The following is a 14,854-nucleotide window of genomic DNA, read 5'->3' as shown; positions in this document are numbered from 1 at the left end:
AGGGGAGAGGGTTTGTGATTGTCTTGAACGCTCCTAGAATTTAAACCATATTTAGAAAGAGGGTTGGTGATTCTCCATAAATGATTTTTCACAAAGTTTTTGTGACTCTTGTCATGAACTCTCACAGCCATAGGTTCCACACCTTCTGAGAGGCCCAGGGAACTCCCATGGCTGGATTCACCGCCCAACCTCCCTTACATAACCCCTGGCTACTGAATCCCTTGTTCCACACTGGCAGTCGGCCTAGCTCAGATCTGTAACCCCCCTTGGGTATGCCCTTGGCATGAAATTACTCCCCCCTTGGAGAAGTGTTTTTGTCCTCGAAAACAAAAGTGGGAAACTTCTTCTTAAGAATACTAATGTTTTCCCAAGTGGCACCTTCTTCAGGTCGATCTTTTCACTTGATTAAAGATTGGCGATGTACATGATGATGCATTCGTAAATCATGATAGTCAAGAATTTTCTCAGGTTCATGCCACACGCAAAAACACTCCTTCTCCTTCCTCAAAGATAACTTGCCAACGTTTCTCATCAGCATACTTCTTATACCGATCCTATGCTTGCCGGACATTTTGATGAGCAAGTTTTAGCATATCCATATAGTCTTGGAGAAAATCCTTAACCTGCTTGAGTTTTTTGGTTTCCAACCCCACCGTAACGGGTGACCTAGGTTGAAAACCATACATGAGCACGAAAGGACTAAAGCCAGTCGTGACATGCTTAGCATTGTTGTAAGCAAACTCAAGAAGAGGCTTCCTAGTCTATTTGTTTCTTGCTAACGTATGCTTGTAGCATTATCTCTAGCACTTGGTTAGCGCATTCAGTTTGACCATCTGTTTCTGGATGATCTGTTGTATTGAGGTTGAGTTGTGTACCCAATTGTTTAAACTCATCCCTCCAAAAATGATTGTTAAACTTGGGATCACGATCACTCACAATGTTACTTGGCAAGCCATAGAACTTTTACAGATTGTCCACAAATACTTAGCTAAATATGGAGTCTTTATGGTCGACTTGGTTGGAATAAACTTGCATAGTTTAGTCAACCGGTCTACGACCACCCATACTGAGTCATGACCTCGTACAGTGGTTGGTAAACCCACAATAAAATCCATAGAGATACTTTCTTATTTCCCATTGGGAATCTCCAAAGGATGTAAGAGTCCTCCTACCTTTACGTGCTCTGCTTTGTTAACTTGACATTTTTGGCAATGCAAGATATAATCTTGAACAAAGCCAATTGTCGTCGTACCTGGATGCCTTGCACTTGGACTGTCATGAAATTCATAAAGAATTTGGCGCCAAATGTTCGTGTCCATCGGTAGGTACCCATTATCGATGGAAAAATTCTTCATCGTTGTAGTTCATCACTCGACGGAGGAGAACTATGTGTGAAGGTTAACGACACACTACCAGCATTGGAGTGAGAAGGATCCCTCATTTGCACATGGCTCCACACTTTGGATTATGCGTCATCATGCTCATATTTGCCCTTCAGAGAATCCAAAAATTCACTGCGAAGTCTCGTGAACAAAAGTGAATTGATCTCAGGCATACGGCTAAGAGCATCAGCCACCACATTGTATCGTCCTTTACCATACCGGAGCTTTGCGTCATACTCCTGAAGGATCTCAGCCCACGTGGCCTTTCGACCCTTCAAGTCTGTTTGTTGTGTAAACCATTTTATGCTTTCATGGTCAAACACAATCTCAAACTGAGCTCCATACAAATAATTTCGCCATGTCTTTAAGGCAGACACTATTGCATAGAGTTCGCGTTTGTAAGCATAATAATTTTGCTACGCTGAATCAAGCTTCTTGCTTTCAAATGCAATTGGCCTCCCCTCTTGTAGAAGGACTGCTCCAATAGCACGATTACTGGCATCAGTTTCCAAAATAAATGGCTTCAAAGGATCCAAAATAGCTAGAATAGGAGTTATAGCTAATGCATCCTTGAGTGTATGAAAACTATGATGTTGAGTGCCCCCCCACTGGAACGTTTTTGCTTTGCCTTTCAGTTGGTCCATCATTGGAACAACAATATTAGCATAGTTTTTAACGAACCTTCGATAAAAACCTGCAAATCCCAAGAAAATCTGTAACTCTTCCAGAGTTTTAGGAGAAGGCCACCTACGAATGGCATCCACTTTGGATTGATCCATGTGCAACCCAGTAGACGGGACAAAATGTCCAAGATAGTGAATTTCCTCCTTGAGAAAATCACACTTGGATTCTTTGGCATATAAATTATTTATTCGTAACAACTCAAACACCTGCCTTAGATGTTGCAAGTGCTCTTCCTCAGAAGCACTATATACGAGAAATTCATCGAGAAAAACGATAATAAATTTGTCCAAGTACGATCTCAAGACACTATCCATGAGTGTCATGAATGTTGCGGGCGCATTGGTTAATGCAAAAGGCATAACCAAAAACTCGTAATGTCCAAACCTTGTTCGGAATGCACTTTTGGGTATATCAACAAGTCAAATACGTACTTGGTGATAGACTGACCGCAAGTCTATCTTCATAAAAATACGAGCATAAGTGAGCTTGTCGCGAACAACTCATCCATGCGTGGTAATAGGTACTTATTCTTAACATTGACCGCATTTAATCCATGGTAGTATACACACATGCGCATACTACCATCCTTTTTCTTCACTAATAGGATAGGAGAAGCCCATGGTAAAGAACTTGGTTGAATAAACCCTCTGCTAAGATAGTCAGAAAGCTGACGTTCCACCTCAACAGCTTCATAATAACTCATTTTGTAGGGTAGTTTACTGTCTGGTTTACTGCCTGCAACCACGTCGATGCTATGCTACACAGATCGTGTCAGTGGTAATCTTGATGGCAAATCATTAGGAAAAACATCGTGAGATTCCATTAATAATTTGTTTAACTGACTAGAAACCTTTGCTTGTTGAGAAGTAGCCATTGTTGGAAGAGATGAGAGAGAAGCATGCGACGTTGAGGAATGTTCAACAAATTCAACATTGGAAATAAAATGACACAATTAGTAACATACGAAAACTTCTTCTATTTCATTATCAGAAGTGAGATTTATAAGCTTTGTTGTACATATCAGTGGTGAGGAAGGCACATCCTTATCTCCTAACAAGAACACATGTGAGCCATGGGATTCAAACATCAGACTGTTGTGCTCATAGCTACGCTTCAATGATGGTCCTAGGCTATGCAACCATTCTCTACCAAGTACCAAATTTGTTTGCTCCATATTCATAACTTAGAAATCCAAGGATGTGGAATAGCTTTGTATTTCCAATGGTACAACTCTAACTTGAGTATCCTATACTTCGGCATCATAACCATTCATCATTGCTACCTTGTAGCGGTGGGAACTCGAAGTTTGGGGCAATTTGAGTTTTTTCACTAATCCATAGTTAATGAAATTGGGAGTAGCACCGTCATCTATCAAGGTATACACCTTGTTCCCTTGAAGGGATCATGTGGAATGAAGGCCTATTGCCACATGGAAGCTGTGATACAACATTCATGCACCACCTCGGTGTGTGTTACCTCCACCATGGAGAAACGTGATGAAGACTCAAGAGGCAGCAGCTGCACCGTGTGCACTGCTTTCTCCTTGCCGTGAACAACAGATTTCCCCTTGGGACAATCCTTTTTTCCATGGCCACTTCCCAAGCATTGAAAGCATAACTTCTCTATTTTAGCCTTCTCAAATTCCTCAGGTAAGAGAGGACTGCAAGACCCCTTGGGGTTTTTAGCTACTTCAAAATTTGCTACTATAATTTTTTTTTTATTGTGCCCATTGTGTGTGCGCGTATTACCATGTTTATTTGCAAGAATGTGAGTACCATGTGATTTCTTTTGATCTGGATCATCATGAATGTGGGCTTTCACTATGGCCTCGTCAAGTGTTTTAGGATCCTGAGTCTTGACATGCTTCTTAAGCTCTGGCGTCAGACCACGAATAAACCCATGTATTTGTTGAAAGGTTTCTAGCCCTTCCAACTTGAGGATAACATCCTAATAGTGAGAGATATATTCAAGCAATGAGAGGTGTTGGTGCATGGAACATGTGTCCCAAGCCGTCCAATTTCTATCTGCCTCATTCATGGGCAGAAACTCTTTTCAAAACATATCCTCAAAGGCCGCCCAACTCTGTGGTATGATATTCTTCTCCTTGAGAGACATCCACCATTTGTAGGCCTTGCTTTCAAGAGCTAGACTTGTCTGCAGTGCTCTAACTGCATCCGGAATACACCGCAAGGCGTGAATTCCATCCCACTTGCTGAGAAAGATATTCACTGCATCCTTATTGTGGTCTCGGTCCTCTCCCTTAAAAGTTGGTGGCTTGGTGTTTTTCAACAACTCATCCACCCCCTTCGTAGTGAGAGAGTGCAAAGAATCTAAAGATGGACCTTGTCCATGACCAGGAGGGCCTTGCCCTTGATCGGCAACATGCTCATGCATGTGTGTGTCAACAAGGCCCTTGGCCTACTCCTGCATAAATTGTATCACTAAAGTGGATAATTTACTGACATTTTCATTTAGGGAAGCAAAATTTGTTTCCATTACTGAGATGTGTGCTTGAAATTCTTGGATATCAAGCCCGGGTAGGTCAACCAAGAAAAATAAAACCTATCACGTGAGTTCAACAGAAGGGTATTTAAAGTTCTTGAAACTTACATAAACATATATACAGAAGGGATACTATTTTTCAAATTTGAAAAAAACTTACAGATTTTAAAAGAAAAGGGTACATTTTATTCCTTAAAAAATTCACAAATAAGGGGTTTTACAAACATGTCTTGAACGCACGTGATATGGTAGTTTTACACATAGTGAACCCCCCGAGATATCGAGAAATTCATAAGCGTCATCTCCTCCCATAGCATCGCGGGCACCCTCCGTGAGAGTATCCAGCTGCGAGCCATCATTGGGAGGATTAGGTGTATTGTGCTCGAAATCAAAGGTCATGTTGATATCCGAATCCATGGAAACACTGTGCAGTGTGTGAGAGAGAAAGAAGAATACCTTGATTCCAAAAACAACCTCGTAGCCGTAGTATGCACCACCGATGTCGGTAGGTGGCTGGGCTAATGATACCTGCAACCGTATGGTCGTCAAAAGTTGAAAATCCAAGATATCAAGCTTGTCGTAAAATCACCATGTTTCATTTGCAGTACAAACACGCTCCGTTGAGCTTTCCTTTAAACAAATTTGATGTTCAAGCCTTTAAGTAGTACCGCTCAAATGACTATGCAAGTAGACATTTGTGGAAAACCGACAATAGTCACCCAATCTCTGCAATTTCCAAACTGCCAAACCTCTGCAATTGCCCAAGCTTTGCAACTTTAGTGGTGGTTGTCCGATGTGCCAAGGTGAGACACTTGCCGAGGTCCTTTCCAGGTTTGCAACCGTGGGTACCTGCCCTAAGGAGGGTTTTTTTTTGGTTAATCTTCCCTAAGGCCAAGGGCCTTTGGGTGCCGGGTGTGAAAGAAAAAGCTCAACACAGCAGCGATGGCGCATCAGGCCGCCGAGTGGGCAAAGGTGCACCCGCTGCGCACTACAATTCTCCTCGACGTGAGCGGCAGAGTCGAGTTCGCCTGCTCGCGGCCTCACGCACTCGCCAAGCTTCACAATGCCAGGTTTGGTGTCAATTGACCCACCCTCTCCCTCCACCTCAAGAGGCTCTGCACACGGGTCCCCTTCGTCTTTGTCCCCACCTTACAAGAGGTGAACTCCATGGTGCCCTTGTATGCACATGCAAAAAGCAAAAGACCACGCCCTTGCCTGGCTAAGTTTAGCTCTAATACCAATGAGAGGCCCAGGGAAATGCCATGGTTGGATTCACCGCCCAACCTCCCTTATATAACCCCTGGCTACCGAATCCCTTGTTCCACACTGGCAGCCGGCCACCTATTTCGACATTTTTGGTGAACCCGACACAAAGTAGCTGGGGTGGGGGTTAAAAAACTTGTTTGCAAAGGTTCAAATACAAATAATTAAAGCTATGGATCAGCAAGAGAAACAAGGCATGCGTTTTGATCAAGGGACAATGCCAATGTTTCAAGCAATCGCAATGTTTATGCAACAACAATAGGCTCTAGAAAGAAGGGAGGTGTTAGCAACCAGAGACCTTCAAGATATTGTGAAAAAAATGGAGCAATTTGAATGGAAAGATTTCACAAAGTTTCTTTGTGGTTATGTAAAGGAGATGGAGCCACAACGGGCTCTAGAGGTGGACATGATTTGCAATTTTGAGCTTGTTGTGGTCCCCGAGATTAGAGACCATGTAAGGGGAATCAAGGAGGAACATGGAGAAGGTTGGGAGAAATTCAAATTATCCCTAAAGGAGGAATACTTCATGGAGGAATCTGAAAGAGTTAGAAAAATGACCTTCTTGGAATGGGTTGTGAAGCCAAAAGAAGGACTTTCCATCACCGAATTGTTGAGAAAGTTTGAGCGGCGCTATTCTCAGCTCTCAGGAATAGAGCGAACCACTTTGGATAGTGAAAAGATTGAATTGTTCCTTCAAGCTGGAGGCTCTAAGCTCCAAGAAAAGCTAGAGCTACTCCTTGAAGACAAGAATATAGAATAGGGTCTAAAGGATGAGTTAAAAGAGGCTGAGGACGCGGTCTCATTGCTTGCAAAGAGGCAACGCCGTAGAGATAAGATGGTGGTGAATGGTGCTACTTCTACCTCCAACATGTCGGAGACTCCTCCAAATCTTGTTAGTGTGAGTCCAAAAGGTGATAACTATATGCTTGATGAGCTTGTTAAGGGCATGCAAGAAATGAAGTTAAAGTTGATGAGCCTTGAAGAGAAAGGGAAACCTGTTGGACCAAAATCCCAAAGCAAAGAAGGATTTGTGTACAGATGCATATGGTGTGATAGCATAGACCATGGCAGAAGAGATTGTGATAGTTTCATGTCATAAAAACTAATATATAACCAACCCCAAATGATTTTCTCATATTAAATTAATCATTTAATGTGGGAGAATAAATGGGAACAAGGGTTAGAATATAGGTATGTGCTTTAGATGCATATCAGCATGAGACCAAAGGTAATGTGTCCAAATGGGAGACGTTCTATCAAAGAGCAATGCTAATGGAACTCAAAGACTGTAGGGTTAGCTTCATTAAAGACCTCCGTTAGTGTTAAAAAGTCCTTTGACCTTAGGTAAGCTAGGGCTGAGCTTGAGGTGGAAACCTGGTCCAAGCTTGAGGTGCTTGTCGTGATTGATGACTAAGGTGCTTGTCATGATTGAGGTGCTTGTCATGCTTGATGACTAAGATGCTTGAGGTGCCTATGGTGCTTGTCGACTAGGGAGCCTGAGGTGCTTGTGGGAACACTACCCATGCTTGATGACTAAGGTGCTTGGGGGTAAGGTTTCCAAAAAGTTAATCGCATCCCTACAAGAGAGGGGGCGAGCCCTAAAGATAGGGGGATGAGAGAGAGAACACACACACCCTCACACAAGACAAGCTTGGTATAAAGAAAGCAAAAGGGACACTTGTCAAGCTCCTCCACATGTTGCCCTCATGGTGTGCTTAAAGCCTATTGGTTGGCCTTCTAAGGAGTCCAATGATAATTTAGTGGATTTAATTTTTTTTTGAATTTATCAAGTCCCCTCTGTCAAAGGGGAAAGGGGGACATTTGTCCCAAGACTACCCTTGATGCTTGTAATGCATCCTGCATGTGATTGGTCAATCTTGCAGAGGTCCAATGAGCTTCAAGCATGAGCTACTAGGGGGGGTCGACCAAGGAAGCTAGGGGCATGCTTGGGGGGTATACTCTCCCACACATATTCACACACACTCTCATTGTGTGAAGTGCAAAGTGCAAGAGCTCCATCTTCTCTGAGTTAGTAGAGAAGTTGAAAGCCTACACCAACAAAATGCAAATCCAACCAAGAGCCATGCTTCAATGCTTAAACTTGCCATCGGGGGATTTTTTTTGCGAGCTTACTTCAATGAGATTTTTTGGCAGTTGGAATTTTTGTGTGAGCTTTTCTCCACTCTAAACACATGATGAGGGATGACATGTATGTTCTCCTTTCCATATGACATCCCTAATTCCTAAAGGAGTGAACTAGGTGCAATCTAGCATTAGGTACTTCACTTTGAGGGCTAACTCTAAAATAAAAATTTGATATATAGAACAAGAACATTTCTATTGAAAATCAACCACTTCTATTTATTCAGTCTATTAAGCTCTACATTTAGTATAATTGGGAGCCCCAACAAAATCCAAGCCAACCTAATCATATTGCAAATAACAAAAGTCAAAATATAAGCAAGGACTCTCCTCAGATAAACACAACCCTTTGTTTCAAACTCCAAATGTCCCAAGGCAACAATTACCATCCTATATGCAATGTAATAAGATTAAGGAATAACCCAACATAGATAAAAAACTATAACCAAAAAGACATTAAATATCCTTCACAAACATAAGCACTAAGACAGAAGCAAGTCTCTTGTAAAGAAAAAGGTCTTTATCCATGCTACATATTCAGTCACACAGTAACCACCATCATATACATGTAACTTTAAGAGTTAAGAATGACTAAATACACACACAAGAGAAATAAGTTATGAAAACCTTCAAAGGTACAAAATCTAAAGTTGCCTCAAAAGAGTGTTTGTTACCAAAAACAAGTAGTTTTTCAATCCAAAAAAGGTAGCTTTTTGTTCTCTCATATCTCATGCAAAATCTGCAAGGCATTCTTTCACCAGCTCAACATCATCCTCTATCCCTAGATAATGCCTCTTCAGCTCTCGAGATGCATGTCCTAGGCCTCCACATCCAACAAAAATATCCAAAATTTGTGACAAACACTCATCATCTGCCAACAAATTCCAAAAAAGGTATAAGGTTAGTTTTTCAAGCACATGTTTGTGATGATAAATCATTCTTACTTGTGGTCTTTTCTTGAACATTATGCAAAGTGTCAAGTTGTCGCTTTGTGCACCTCTTACGCACAAGCTGAGATGAGGTAGATGTAGCCACTCGGTGTGAGGTGGAGGTTGTTGTACTAAGGTAGCTTTACATTTGGCTCTGGTGAAGCTGGTGGAGAGTTCTCATGAGTTAGAGAATCTCTATGAATTTCAGTGTGAGTTATCTCAATGCTTTCAAACTCTATGAAACATATAACCGGATGACAAAATCAAGTAGTGAGTGTTAAGAGTCCCTATAGATTTATCTTTGAAAACATATACAAAATTCTGCATGGTTTAGCAACGAGAAAATACCTTTCCATGAGTGCTCCTCACTTGGAGGCACTTGTCCAAGTGGATAGTCTAACCACCAAGGGCATCTCTCAAGTTCCCATTCAGAAACACCTCTCTCCATCCATGTCTTAGGATACATAGTGTCCTTGGAACTAATATTTGCCCAATCTTTCACCACTTCTCCCTCCTCATCCATGAGACCTTCACCAATGAATTGTTGGATCCACCCAAGTATAAATAACCAAAAAAAAAAAACAAGTAGCTCTCAAATTATTTTTTACATCATGCATTCATAAATGGTGTTCCAAAGTCAAATTGTGGATTACAATATACATATATACAATTCCCTTGGCAGCCTGCTCAACACCAGGTTGCTTTTCTCCCTCCTTTACTTTAGAAAGATCTTTCCACACTTCATGAAAACTCCACCGTACATGCATTGTTAGTTGCTCTTTCACCCACTTTCCAAAACCATCTGTGTGCACATAATCATAAATTGAAATCCCCAACACAATAGTCTCAGACTCATCTATTAGCTCCTCCCAATAGAGTTCCTTTCTCATGTGCAACAATGTCATTTTGGAGTCCCCAAACATCTCTATAGTTTCCACATCCTTCACCTTTCCTGTCACAAGCATATGCAACACCTCCGTCTTCCTATTTATAAAAACAATATCATAATAAATAGTTGACTTGGTGGCCAGAGTGTAGAGCTTTTCCTTTGTTAGAGCAACCATACCCTTCTTTGATCAATCATATTTGAAGACGAGCTGAAAGAACCCATTGCCATTATTTTGATTTGCAATGGTGAGCATTTTGTATGCTCTATCTCTAAATGTTTGCTCCACGGTTCCTTTTGCCTTGTCACACTTTGCAACATACTCCTCCAAGCCTAGACTATGTCTATCAATGGAAGCTATAGCCATCTTCAGTGCACCATCAAAAGAGGTCTGCAAAAAATTGAAATCCTCTATGCTCATTGACAACTATAGTGTGCTACTTAAAAATTTGGTAAAAAAAGTAAACTTAACCATTACCTTCCAAACAAGTTGGCCTAAAATAGTAGCAAGAGTATTGTACCATTGCTCTCTAGTGTGTCGCTCCAAGCTAAACTCCATTGAAGCCCACTTCCTTAGATCCTCACCCAAATACTCTAGTATTGAAGTTTTGTCAGCCAATCCAAATCTTTGAAACATAAATATCTCACATTATAGCGTAGGAGTTACACTTGTGCGCACCGTGTCTATAAAAAACCACATATTTTTTCAATGAAGATTAGTACTCAATGATTAAAAAATAATCATTGAGTACTAATCATCCAATTTTTAGTACTCAAAATTAGTACCTACTATTTTTGAATTTAAGTATACTTACTTATTCTGAGACTTCAAAGCCAATAACAACTCTCCTTCTTGCTTCTTGTCAATCACCAAAAATTGACACCTTACACGCACATGGCGAGATGGAATGTGTGACCAATCTAGCAATAAAGAAACGTACACAATTTTAGAATGAATCTCTCTCCATAATAAAAAAAAGAACTTTAGCCACTTTAAAGTATATCACCTTCGTGCATACATGAAAACCATGCTTTCACACGATGATTACCATCCCAAACTAGAATTTTTTTACTTTTGAGATCCTCCCACTCTATTCCTTCAATTTCTGTCTCAAATGTCTCATGTTGAAGAACCCAATTTGGCCCCCACTCTTGAAAATCTAGTTGTGTCACATCGAAGTAGACAGAGCTTCCAGGGCGAGTGAGAGAGACCCAAAAAGGGGCAGATGCATCAACATAGCCATGATTATCAAAGGAATCAAGAAATGCCTCAATTTGGCTAAAGATTGTGTGGATTGCCTCATTAGGAATCGATCTATACAAGGGGATCAATGGAGGAGGGATATTGCGCTTCACAAAGAATTTTGAAAACACATCACCTAACAATCCCAAACTAAGTGATTGTCCAAGAAGTCGTGTATGCCCAACTCCCACATCATTAGTGGTATCATGCCTCTCAAATTGTGATTGGCTAACATTTTGTGTATGGAGACAATAACTGGAGCACAAGGTGACAGCATGGTAGTAGTTTGTTGCTCTTCATCTTGATCATTGACCACATCATGGGAAGGTGCAGGAGTCTTAGACTGCACTTCCTCACTCAAAGTTTGATACACATGTCCAGATCTGAGTGAGTAACCCTTTTTTGCTACAAAAAATGTGCAAATCCATTGTTTTGGTCAATGTTTAAATTGAAATTTAAGATATAACACATTAAAAAAAACTTAATACCAACCTTTCTTTATATTCACTGCCTTTCGCACTCATTTCTTGGGAGCCATACCTTGTTCACAAAACCTACAAAACCAATAAGTTTGTCAAAAATAGATCATTTAGATTTTTAAACAGCCAATACAAAATGAAGATGTTGATAAGTGCACCAGCTTCCATGAGTGGGTCATCTGCGTTAACATGGATGACCCCCTTCAAGGACAACTCCGGTAACAATTTCCACCTTGTGTAAACCTTTGTGAGAACTCGTTTAGAAGGATGTGATTCTCATTACTTTAAGATTGATGAGTGGGTCATCTCCATTAACGCGGATGACCCCCTTCATAAACCTTCGCTTTCGTGTGATCTAATTTTAAGCGTGTGAACTCGTTTAGAAGCATTTTTATGCTTTAATTAACTCTGATTAGCTTGATGACAAGAATATCCTATGTGTGAAAGCTTCATTAGCTTTAATAAATCTTAATTAGCTTGATGAGAGGGTCATCTGCATTAATGTAGATGACCCCCTTCATGAACCTTCACTTTCGTGTGATCTAATTTCTTGCGTGTGAACTCGCTTGGAAACATTTTTATGCTTTAATAAACTCTGATTAACTTGATGAGAGGAATTTCCTGCGTGTGAAAGCCTCATTAGCTTTAATAAATTTAAATAACTTTGATGAGAGGGTCATCTTTGTTAATGCGGATGACCCCCTTCATGAAGCTTCGATTTCGTGTCAACTAATTTCATGCGGGTGAAAGCCTCATTAGCTTAAATAAACCCTAATTAGCTTTATGAGAGGGTCGTCTGTGTTAACGTGGATGACCCCCTTCATGAACCTTCTCTTTTGTGTGAACAAATTTCCTACGTGTGAAAGCCCCATTAGCCCTTAAAAACCCTCATTAGCTTCATGAAAGGGCCATCTGTGTTACCATGGATGACCCCCTTCATGAACCTTGGCTTTCATTACTCCACACAGGCCTGCATATTTCATTTTCTGCCTCTCGTGCTCGTCCAAACTAGCCTTATTCTTATGATTGTGCAGAACAGGAGAGCCTACGACTGCCAGTTTTTGAGTTTACGAATTGTGTGGATTTTTGTACCTGTGTATACAGTCTTAAGGAGAGCATCCTATGTGGGCAAAGTCTTAGTGGCATGGACTACACACCCTTGCAACCGCTGCAAAATTTAAGCAAGCGCTACAACCTAATTCAGTAAAATTTAAGCAAGCGCTGCAACACACAAAGAGTTTGAGAGAGTTTGAGGGGGGGAGAGAGAGAGAGAGAGAGAGAGAGAGAGAGAGGGGGGGGGGGGGGGGGGGGGACCTATGTTTTCTTCATCGGAGAGAGAGAGAGAGAGAGAGAGAGAGAGAGAGAGAGAGAGAGAGAGAGAGAGAGAGAGAGAGAGAGAGAGAGAGAGAGAGAGAGAGAGAGAGAGAGAGAGAGAGAGAGAGAGATTGTAGACCTGGGTTGTAGACCTACATTGTCGACACCATTAATGTCAGAGATTGTAGACCTGCACGTCAGCACCACTAATTTTAGAGGTGTGTTGTTGTTGTGTGTGTGAGAGAGAAACAAAATGAAATGAAATGATGCTATCGATATCCCCTTTTGGATGGAGAGAGAGAGAGAGAGAGAGAGAGAGAGAGAGAGAGAGAGAGAGAGAGAGAGAGAGAGAGAGAGAGAGAGAGAGAGAGAGAGAGAGAGAGAGAGAGAGAGAGAGAGAATGAAAGGGTATATTAACATCTTCAAAAGGCCAGAATGACGTATCAAGGGGTATATTAACGTCTTCAAAAGGCCAGAACGACCTTGTGAATTTTGTACCGTGTCGGAGTGAAAAAAAAAGCTACTAAAATGCCCTTAGTTACATTGAAACTTGTATAAATTCCTCGATTTTTTTAAAGGGAAGCTAAGAATCTAACGAAGATTTTACAATTTCAACTGATTAAAATACATCGAATGCTGGTGTTTTTTCCTATCATTAGAGAGTGAAATTTACTACTCATGCCTCAATGGATCAAATCCGTACTTCTATACTCGTGCTATGAAATATAGTCACCTGTCCTAGCAAGCATGAACCAGTCATCATTTCCTCTTTAACACCCCTCTTTTATCCATGACATATTAAAGTCCAGTTTTAACTTGTATTTTTGAGTACTTTTATAATCTAGAAAGCGCTCTGTTTGTACCCACCATTCTCTCTCTCTCTCTCTCTCTCTCTCTCTCTCTCTCTCTCTCTCTCTCTCTCTCTCTCTCTCTCTCTCTCTCTCTCTCTTTGACAATGTTACATTCTATCACTGTTTGAGCTTGCCGTTCTCCAACTTTCACTTTGACAATGGTACATTGTTTCACTATAGAGTGAGAGGTAGAAGGTTGCATCCAGAAGTCTCAATCTTTGTCACTCGTCTATCCATCTACACTAGTTGGCCATGAATATCTTTAAGGATTTTTACCATAATCATACACACTTTTTGTTGTCAAGGCTATTATGGACAATTGGGACCTTGTAGACATTGTTGGTCATCATAACATGGACGGGAATAAAAACTATCTTCTTGAAACCTCTGTAAGCCAAATGTATAAGCTTGTCTGCAACCCTCTAGTTGTTGCTGATAGTCTTGAATCTGCAAGCAATGAGATCACACCAGATGCTCAACCAAAAGACTCTTGTAATGAGATAGATCGTATGTCAAAGAATCCTTGTGGTGAGATATTGAGTAGCTCATCTGAGGGTACCAATATTGACCTTCGACACTTTTCTTCAAGAGAAAAGAGCTTAGATAGTGTGTTCAATCCGATGACAAGGGATCCAAATCTTGCTGAGCAAACTGTCTTTGAGGATGAATGCATGGCTTCAAAGAGTATCCTTAATGTTCTTCAAAAGAAAGAACAACCTTGTTTGTTGAGATCAATGATTGAAAGGATCAATCAAGTGATCCAGGTTGAGGAGGTACCTAGAAGATATAATGGAGATTCTATCATGGATTTCCACCAACTTTTGGAAAAAAGGGGAATATGGATGGAATGGAGCAAAAATAAGATGGTCACCTATGGACACATCCTATCACATCTAACATGTCCATAAAGTGTAATGTTCGAGTTAGCTATTGCATTGGTGCTCTTGAATGCCATAGGATCAATTGCCCTTTTTATTTGACAAATAAGAGATTTAACAATACCTTCTTTCAAGGATATCTATCCAAAAAATTTTATATGGGACTTTTAACAGAGGATGATAGGAGTAAATTGTGTGCCACTTTTGTCGCAAGACCACATACTGTGTTCAAATGTGCAAGTGTATAGTGTACTATGTAATGCCAAATGATACTCGTGATGTTCCACCTTGGCATACATGA

The 14,854-nt window shown here is 40.8% G+C and overlaps 1 pseudogene; it reads right to left on the bottom strand.

The window, feature by feature from the left end:
• Positions 1 to 9,519: 9,519 nt before the first annotated feature.
• On the bottom strand, positions 9,520 to 10,155 carry LOC147459449 (uncharacterized; annotated as a pseudogene).
• Positions 10,156 to 14,854: the final 4,699 nt, after the last annotated feature.

This window comes from Adiantum capillus-veneris, chromosome 4 (assembly GCF_014529385.1).
Source record: "Adiantum capillus-veneris isolate H3 chromosome 4, ASM1452938v2, whole genome shotgun sequence".
Lineage (NCBI taxonomy): Eukaryota > Viridiplantae > Streptophyta > Polypodiopsida > Polypodiales > Pteridaceae > Adiantum > Adiantum capillus-veneris.
This window is presented reverse-complemented; position numbering and strand designations above follow the sequence as displayed.